General features: G+C 37.3%; 1 long non-coding RNA gene across 1 annotated transcript in view; it reads left to right on the plus strand.

The window, feature by feature from the left end:
- The first annotated feature begins 4,967 nt into the window (after positions 1-4,967).
- The window catches only part of LOC117283901, a 143,893-nt gene continuing 140,399 nt past the window's right edge, over positions 4,968-8,461 (plus strand). The window contains exon 1 of the long non-coding RNA XR_004514933.1: positions 4,968-5,058. This is a non-coding gene — a long non-coding RNA (uncharacterized LOC117283901). The remainder of the gene's footprint in view (positions 5,059-8,461) is intronic.

Below are 8,461 nucleotides of genomic sequence, written 5' to 3' on the forward strand. Positions count from 1 at the left end.
AGTGCGCTTACTTAATGCTCTGGAAAGCTCTCAAGCCAACTGTGTTGTCAGCCCAGCTTAACTGTAACATTCCACCCCTTGTCAGTCCAACACCTAGACTTAGCTCATTAAATAATACTTGATCTTCCGATAAACACAAGGTCATACTTTTTTGCCTAATCTGATGAAACTACTCCCCCTACAACTGAAAACCCAATAACCCTCCTTCAAAATTCTCAAAAGATCTGTTTTTTTTTCGAAACCCAAATGTACAGTGTCCTGTAAGATTCAAGGCAAACTCTGAGCTATAAACCCTTAATTCACAGAGCAAGTTACTTATTTACAGTATAGGATGGTACCGGTAAATGTGCCCATTCTGAAAGAAAGGAGTAGAAAAGAATGGGACCAAAGTAAGGCTGAAACCCAGCAGGCTAAATTTTAAATCCTGTAGCTCCACGTCTAGGATCTGGGCACATGGTGATAAGATATGAGTTCCAGAGGACTTGGCAGCTTCACTGTTAAGGGTTTTACAGGCTACAGCACAAGCAATTTCGTGTTGCTTGTATTTTCAAGGTTTCAACTGCATCTTTGGATTTATGCGCCCATCCCTTCTTGGGTTCACCTCGCCTGATTTTCTAGGTTTTCCTTTGAAATCTGAATGGAAGCTTTCATAATCCCGCCATTCTTGCATTATGCGTGTACCTGGAAAATCAGCACTGCACCGACTATGCCAATGTCTGTTGGGGCTCAAATAGTAACCAGGTCCCCAAAGACCACAGCTGTCAAGGCTGCTGAGACTCTGGATTGCTGAGTGTGATGGAATTAATTATGAGAAAACAAATCCTTTCTTGAACAGGGGTCTTGGGGGCTCTCTTCTCAGATGAAGTGTATACTCTTTTTTTTCACCCTCAACCCTGAGATTAATTGACTCTTGCAGCCTCTTCAGATGCCCTCGAGGCTTCTCCTGGTTCAAAATTCTGTCATCTTATTAGTTTTAAAAGGAGTTTTATTGGGTGCTGGGGGTTCCGATGAGATCCATGAGGATGTCGTTCATCCTCCATGATGCTGGCTGCAGGCCTGGCTGGGGGACTGGGCCCCAGGGACCCCCACTCAGCAGCATCTGACCTGGCATCAGAGCCCACAGGGGAAACTGAGCTGGCCACGACTGGGCAGGTGGCCGGTGACACCAATTTTCTGTATCAGTCAGCTTTGCCATCATTTGGGTGCAATTCTCAGCATGCACACCTGAAAGGAGAAGTTTAATCTGGTTCACAGTTTGTTTCAATCCATGATCAGCTGTGTGCATAACAGAAATATCATGGCAGAAAGACATGTTAAAGCCAAAATGCTCTTTTTGTGGTGCCCAGGAAGCGGAGAATAGGAACTGTGCCTGAGAGAAAGAAGCCATGCCTCACAAAAACATATGATGACTGTGTTTCCTTCTTGGGTTGCTCTCAAGCCAATGAAGTTGAAAATCTAGCTTAACTGTCCAAGTATTGGTTTTGGGAAAAGCAAAATCCTGGTGATACAAAAATAGCACTTTTCTGCAGTTCTTGAGCACATTCCAGTGGCTTTGTACTGTACTGTGCAGTTAATGTTGGTCATTTTAATTTAACTTTCACAGCATGAGTGCTATCAATATTAATCATTACTGCTTTGTTCATGAGTAATTGGAGACAAAGAGAGGTAAAATGAGTTGTAGTAGGTCACACAATTAATAAATTGAGAATGAGGATTTGCACCATAGTTCCTAGTAGCTCATTTACTCACAATGTGCAAGGGAATGTAGTGGTGACCTAGTGTCTTCTTTTGGTTTTGACACCAACAAGTACTACTGTGCACATTATAGTTCTACTGAATATCAGAATCGTTCCCTTTCAAATGCTGGATGTGTTGCTGGTTAAGCATAGCCTATCCAGATGGAAAGAATTTATCCACCATCTTCATACAAAGATACAACAGTTTAATTTTATATTTTTTGAGATGGTCAAAGAAAACTTATATTTTCACTCCCCAAGGAGATCTTAAGTTTTTGATGACATAGTACTTCTTTATTTAGTTTTTGAGTTTTGTAAAAAAATTACTTTTCATACTACTAAATACTCAAGTAGACAATGAAAGCTTTGTTTACTTCAAGTAAATTTCACTTAAAAATAGGTATGTATTTAGATTTGTTATAATACAACTAGGCTCAGACACAGTGATTAATAGGTACATGAATTTGTGCACTCAACAATGGTTTAACATAACCTATACAATTTGAGTATATTTTTCTTTTAATTTTTTAAAGTAGTTCTTTAGCTGTTATGGAATTATTAAAGAAAGAGTAAACCTATCGAGGTGAATACCAGATTATAGACAAACCTGTATTGCACCGTATGAGAAAGGAGTAAGATTTTTGAGATAAAGATGTCTTTGCTTGAACCTTATCTCAGAGAGTTAGATTTCACAATGTCAGTGTCACCTTTGGTTTGTGTAAAAAAACAGTATGATCTACCAATGTCTCGATACTAAGGGCTAATATTGCCCTTATTTGAAAGTAAATCAATCATAAATTACAATAGATGGCTTCAACTGATCTCAATGAATTTGTACATCTTGTAGGATGGCTTTATATTTTTTAGATCTTAGCGTGTTCACAGTCAAAGTAACACTGTTGTCAACAAGGTTTTTATAAACAAAACACTGATTCAGTAGTAACTGTGTGCCAAACACTATTTTACATTCTGCAAAAATGTTAAGTCATTGTATCCTCATGTAACCTTTTGAGTATGAAATCTGTACATTCATACAGTGTCACAAGCATCTCATGCTCTCTTTCCAGAACTTCCTATTATTAATTCTAGTTGAGGTTCGAGTAAATCAAGAGCATATATCCCCAGTGAAATGTCACCCAGCCTCCTAATCAGGTATGCAGGATCTAGATGAAATACTGTTTCATTTGTGCAGTTAAAAAAGTCGAACTAGAAACTTATCACTATCACATCGAGTGAAATTAGCCAGATTCAGGAAGTTCAATATCTTGTGGTTTTGTCTGAAAAATTTAATTGTATGAAATAATTAATAGCTAATTAAAATAAAGGAGAGAGAATGGGAAAGTAGGAGGTAGAATTCTGCCGATGGGGAAGTGGACAAGAGGGAGAGCGAAGAGGAGGGCTGTAAGGGAACAAAATTGATTAAAATATGTTACATGTATGTACTGACTTCCTGTATATACCCCACGATCACATGATAGTAACATGCACTAATAAAATATTAAAAAAGAAAGTTAAGCTGAGCTTTCTGTTTCCAATGTCCCATCCTCTTTTGATGCCACTTGAAACTCTTACAAAATTTTTCTGTCATTTTTAAATTGCAAAAACCCTGTTCTCTTCTATTACTATCTTTGATGCAAAGCTATATTTTAAATGTCTTATTTGAAATGTCAGTCATCAGCAAACACAATATGCAATTTTGGGGACAAGAGATTTTTGCATACATATAATTATATTTATTTTAGACTATGATGTGCACACCAAGGTAAATACTGAATAAATTTTTTCCTGCATTGGTTAAGTGTGCTAAGGATGTGGTGTTCACATTTCCAGGTATACACTGCCCTCCAGCAGAGGCAAAGGTACTCCCAATTAATTGCTGAAGCAAGCATGTTATCATCCAAGAGATAGTAAAAGAATAGTGAGAAGCTCTGTGTACTTGGACTTGTGTTCAACTAAGCAAATAATTTAGCTCTTAAAAGCTAAATTCACATTAATTATATGATGATGGCAACTGGAGAATGGAACCATGAAATTTTTTTCAGGGTGGGCAATATTTTTGAACTGCAATTAACGTTTAAGACATTTGTCTCATGTAACAACAGCAGTTCAGGGTTAATGCTTCCAATGAAGTTCACTAATAATATTTTAAATATGCTTTATAGTATGCTAACTTACTACTTAACAGTAAGAGACAGTGCAATATTCTGGATGGAAGTGACTCAGAATTATTAGAACAAGAGTTTTCTTATCTGAATAACCAGCAGGATAACTGTGAAAGAATTCAGAGGTATCTGTTGAGGATTTGCTATGTAATCAGATACTGAGGCTAGGCTAGAGTGGGGAGCAAAAGCAATTTTGCTACTTATCCTGGTGGGTTTTGTATTCCAATGAATGAGATGGTAGAATGGTAATCAGCTCTGTGTGAATGGACAGTGTATTTCATACTGCAATGAGTGGTTCAGGCTGCTGCGCTATCCCTCTGTGAGAGCTGTGTATAAGGGGAACTAAACTAGTGCAATCTGGATAGGGTAGCAGAGTAGCACTGGGACAGAACTGGGATCACTGTGAAAGGTTTATTACATGACCTAAGTCCACCCCCACTTCACCAGCATTTCCGCACCGAGGCATTTTCACCAGAGGACTAACTGAGGGGTAAACGAAGTATTTGAACTGCAAAAATAAAGCATTGTTTTTGTCACTAAATTATTGAAAATAGCTTAATTATCTAAAAATAAGGAATTAAATTTATTATATTGTAAAGTTTATCAACTACCAAATTTCCTGTCTAAAAAATAAAAAAGGTACTGTTGTACAGGATGGTTGGTGAAAAATAGTAGATCATGAAATAGTAAGCACTAAAAAAGCTTTTGGCTTCACCCTGATCTTATGCCTTCTAGTGACCCAGTATCTTTTATTTGATTTCAAATTTATCAATAATAATAGCGACAGTAGTAGCAGCTGTTAATAGCCAGCCTGGTGTTAAACACTTTATCCATGATTTCAATAGATTTTATATAAAAAGTGAAATGAGTATTATTAAATTGATTTTGTGTTTGGAAAATCTTTTTTTATTTTTTTGGTACCGGGGACCGAACCTTGGAAAATCTTATATTGCTAAATATAGATATGTATTCCTTTGTGCATCAAAGAGTGGTTTTCTGCTCATGCTGTTTTCCCTGAATTTCCTTGTTGCTTTTTATCTAAGCAAGATCATTCTTTTCCGACAGCGTTCTGTGAAGAGGGCTGCAGATTCGGTGGGACATGTGTGACTCCCAACAAATGTGCCTGTCCGCCTGGATTCACGGAAGTCATTGCGAGAAAGGTAACCAAGCTTGTCTTTTCAGAGAGGGGAGCAAGATGGAGAGAGGAATGACTGAGAAAGAGCGCAGGCGCCTGTTAGGCAGAGGCAGAGGCAGAGGCAGGCTTGCGCGGTACTCTGTGTCTAACGGTGAATGCGGCTCTCCTGCAGGAGAGTCCTTTGGGTTACTCTGCGATAGGCTTCCTCCTCCTGAAAACAGAACTTTGTTTGCCCTCCCTTCACAGTGTTTAATTTGGCAAAGTCAAGTCTTTCTTCTGCTATAGTTTGCACTGTGCATTTTTAGGGCTAATTACAGATAAAGCCTGATGAACTGACCTGCCCCACTTATCAGTTGGGTAGTCTCATATGTGCCTAATAGAGTTATAATAATCGGCTGCATCGGCGGAATCTAAATTAGCAGCACATGCTTCTTGCATAAAAGCACATTAAATAACTTTAGCAGCAGTGCTTGGGATTTTATGCTAATATTGGTTTATTAGGAACATTGTCAGTCATGGACCTGATAATATAAGCCAATTAGTATTAGTAAGATTTCATGATATGTACCTTTTAATTTTCACTAAGTGTAGTGTTTACACTTGGCGCTATGAAAGCTGATGTTCACCAGCATGTATGTCAATGCAAGCAAGGGGCTTATGGCGTGGGAAGTATTTTTTTCCCATGTATTTTATTAGCATGAAATCACTGAAGTGTGGTTTACTTGGTATAGCACACTTGATGCTTCTTATAGCGTAGAAAGAGAAATAGGACACTGAATCATTATCCCTATTGCAGGTATTAGATGAAGGGGGACATCTTTATCAGATAAGATGTGGGGGATGCAAGCAAAGCTGTTGTTTCTTTCTCTTCATCTTTAAAAGTTTCTGAGTTTAGATAATGTGCTTTTTAAAAATTAGCTCATTTATTATATTCCATCCTGACTGCTATATTACGTTACACCACCTAGAATGTAGACCCTAATTCTTTTAAAAGGGTATCAAAATGTAACTACATAAATTATTCAACAAGGAAATCAATGATTGGTACCTGCATCATTGTTCTCACATTTTGAGATGCTATCAACAAACCAAATTACATGAATTAAAAATAAATGATCTGTTTGTTCTTTAAAAAAGCCATTAAAGTGTCAAAAAGCACCTGAGTAGCATGAGAGAATTACCAGACGGAACTGAAAAATAGTTGCTCAGAGCAGAGAAACTTAATGATGACTCACACATGCCCCTTCTGCAGTACCTTTAATTTTAAATAGATTTTCTAACTAAATGAAAAAAATAAGAGTTTTCCTTATTTCCTTTAGCTCTACTGTGATTTCCTGGGAGTAATAAAGACAGAAATGTGAGGATGGAAATGTAGTGATGATGGATACTCCTGTAGTGGAATTCCACTTGTTGGGTACTAGTCATGCTGGAGGCTATTTCAAATATTTTTAATACCATGAGCAAATGAAAGAGGCAGAACCTTTACTTCCATTGTATGGAAGGCAAACTAAATCTTAAATACATAATGCGCTTCTGCAATTATTAAAACTGAGAATAAAATTCAAGTTACCTCGCACAAATGTTATGTTCTCAAGCTTTATCTGTGTGTCTCAGTGGCAGCACAAGGAATTGTGCACAAAACATGGGTTCATGGCCACTTCCCCAGACTGGGTGAATCAGGGTATCAGAGAGGTTGGTCCACACATCTCTGTCTTCATTGAGCTTCTCAACTTATTGCAGTATATAACCACGACATCAAAAAGGCTATTGTTCTTTTTATATTATACATAATTGGGAGGGCGGGGCATTGCCATAGACTGGGTCCTTCTGTCAATGTCAGACCAGGAAAAGTCGATTCTGGTTTCTTACACCTTGTGAATTTGTCCTGTGTCCCTTCTTCCATTCAATCAGTGACCAAGTGAATCAGTGGCTTTCACTATGGTCCATACTATGGAACAGAAAACCATAAAGGAGAAAATCAAGACCAGAAGTAGAAAGAAACTGAGACAGGCAGCCTGTGGTTTTCTACATAAATGTTAAAAATCAAGATTAATAACTGCATATTCTTGAATTACACTATCATCGTAAGGGAAAATACATTAAAACTAGACAAGCTTTCTCTGAATGCAATGATTTCTTCATATGTAGTAGTCATTCCAATATTCTAATTCTACAAGATTTTTCATGAAAAGGATAAAGTACATATTTTCCAATAGACTGTGTTCAAGGTGTCAGGATGAATCATAGATGAGTGCATCTGTTCCGTGCCTTGTGTGAATTATTGCTTTATGTTGACCATTAATAATAAACAATAACTAAGTCTCTTTGTCAGTAAATAGTCACTCTGGACTCCTTGAAATCCAGAATGCAAAAGAACATTTGCAAGTGCAGTGTGAGTGTCTGTCATGATTATACTAAATCTTTGACTTGATTTGCTTTAATTTCAAGACTATCAAACTAGGCCCATTTGAAGTATGCAAAATCCATTTACAGTTAATCTTAAATATGTTCTCTTGGCCCTCTGAGTTATTGATTTTGCTCATTGCTTTGATATTTAGCTGTTTAAAATGCAAGTACACTGAAATCATTAAAATTGCTTGTTAAAGAAAATATGCATCTAGAATATAAAAAAAAGTTAAAAATCTCATGTTTGTGGCATGTAGTAAAAGGTGTACAACTCTTCATTTATTTTCTCCATTGATAAAATTTTAGAGAATTTTAGTTTTCATAACACCACTTGGGATAAGCAAACACTGCTTCAGTTGGCTTCTGGACAACACATTATTTCTTCTCTTAATTATCTTTGTTCTTTCTCTGTACCTGTGGCTCTGAATGGGTTTCAGAGCTAACATGGACACATGTCAGGAATGAGATGACTGAAGAATCATAAAAAGTAGTTTGGGGCAGAAAGCAGATGGGGGTTAAAATTCTCTTCTCCACCACCCTATGAGATAAAGGGTAGCATTCCACCTGACACAGTGCAGAGAATCACAGAACAAAATGGTAAAACCACAGAGCTCTGAAAGACTTTCCAAATGCAAAATCAATGAGTCAAACTAAATATGTTAACTGCCATGAAAAGGAGATTGTTTCCTCTAATATGTAAGTGAGGCTGAACTTTCTTTCCATTTAGTATTGCTACCTGAAAATCTGCAAGAAACACCAAGCATACACTCAACCCTAGGTGTGGAGCTATTTCTAGACTTGAATTCCTTAACCTTGATATCATCCTGGAAGAGACGACTCCTTCTTGTGGAGAACTGGGTTGTGCAGTGTAGGACCCTCAGCAGCATCACCGAACTGACTTTGTCTAAGTGTCATTAGCACCCACATATAATAAAAAATGTCACTTGATGCTGTCAAATATCTTCTTCTAGGAAGAACTGAGAACTCCTGGCCCTGATATAACAATTTTTTAAAGTATGTAT

This window comes from Fukomys damarensis, unplaced genomic scaffold, assembly GCF_012274545.1.
Source record: "Fukomys damarensis isolate Sample0158 unplaced genomic scaffold, DMR_v1.0_HiC HiC_scaffold_32, whole genome shotgun sequence".
Classification (NCBI taxonomy): domain Eukaryota; kingdom Metazoa; phylum Chordata; class Mammalia; order Rodentia; family Bathyergidae; genus Fukomys; species Fukomys damarensis.